This window comes from Dasypus novemcinctus, chromosome X, assembly GCF_030445035.2.
Source record: "Dasypus novemcinctus isolate mDasNov1 chromosome X, mDasNov1.1.hap2, whole genome shotgun sequence".
Lineage (NCBI taxonomy): Eukaryota > Metazoa > Chordata > Mammalia > Cingulata > Dasypodidae > Dasypus > Dasypus novemcinctus.
This window is the reverse complement of record NC_080704.1, coordinates 14,871,936-14,873,089: the sequence shown is the minus strand read 5'-3', so window position 1 is coordinate 14,873,089 and position 1,154 is coordinate 14,871,936. Positions and strand designations below refer to the sequence as shown.

General features: G+C 39.9%; 1 non-coding gene across 1 annotated transcript; it reads left to right on the top strand.

Annotated features, from left to right (window-relative positions):
* The first annotated feature begins 603 nt into the window (after window positions 1-603).
* Window positions 604-710, top strand: LOC111764298 (U6 spliceosomal RNA). Its single transcript, XR_002796945.1, has one exon. It is a non-coding gene; the product is annotated as a U6 spliceosomal RNA (small nuclear RNA).
* Window positions 711-1,154: the final 444 nt, after the last annotated feature.

The following is a 1,154-nucleotide window of genomic DNA, read 5'->3' as shown; positions in this document are numbered from 1 at the left end:
CCTCCTTAAAGATATCTTAAAGCAACCAATCCCCAAACCCCACACTTATTTTTACTTAGCCCACTGTCACGGTAAACACCCTAGGCCTTCGTGTAACATTTCTGGGACTCGAACTTCCAGAAACTGTTTCTCATGATGGTCCTGGACTGGGCCTTAAGCCTGGGTGAAGAAAGCCATTTCACATGCAAAAACTCCTCACAGAGCAAACTGGAGATGAGAAAGGGTGAAGTGCCAGAAAAGGAGGCAAACCAAGTAAAAGACTTAAAACAGCCTGGAGAACTACTTAAAAAGCACAATAAGATACATGGTCAGGAATTTCAAGAAGGGAAATTGAGAAGCTGGCAACTTTATCCATTCAGCAATCTTTGAGGACAAGCTAAGAGCAGAGAACAGTTCAAAGTACTGGGGAACAAAAAGACTCAGTCCCTGGCACCCTGGCATCTGATAGAATCCAGAAACCATCTGCAGGGGCCAATCACTGGTCCTGGGTCAAGCTTACACTCTCAACGTAAAATTCGGAACTCTTACATTTAATATTGCTTTTGCCACAGCAGCAAAATCCACCAAGAATACTCACGAGGGACAAAACAAAATACAACGCGGGTGCTCACTTCAGCAGCACATATTCCAAAATTGGAACAATACAGCGAAGATTAGCATGGGCCCTGCACAAGGATGACACGACAATTCGGGAAGCATTCCATATTTTTAGCACAATACTCTGAGCGTAATTAGCAACACTGAAATATGTCTGAATGTGAATAAAAGGGGTAATGTTAGATTGTATACATGATAAAAGAATACAATTTAAAATCCATGGAACTTACACTAATGAACGGTGAACCCTAAGTTAAACCTGTAGTTAATAGTACAATTTTTAAAAGGTGCTATCATCAATTATAACAAATGTTCCATAATAATGCAAGGGGTTAGTAATAGGGTAGTATATGGGAATCCTGTACATTATGCTTGTTTTGTAAACCCACAACTTCTCTAATAAAGAAAAAAATAGGTGGCACTTGTTCTTAAGAAATATTATGAAGAAAAGGGAAAGAAAGCATTTATCTCATAGGACATGTCCTGTCCCCACTCAAAATTAAAAGCTTTATTGTCCCTGGCCCCTTTGTGTTTCCTAACTCCTCTTACACACACTT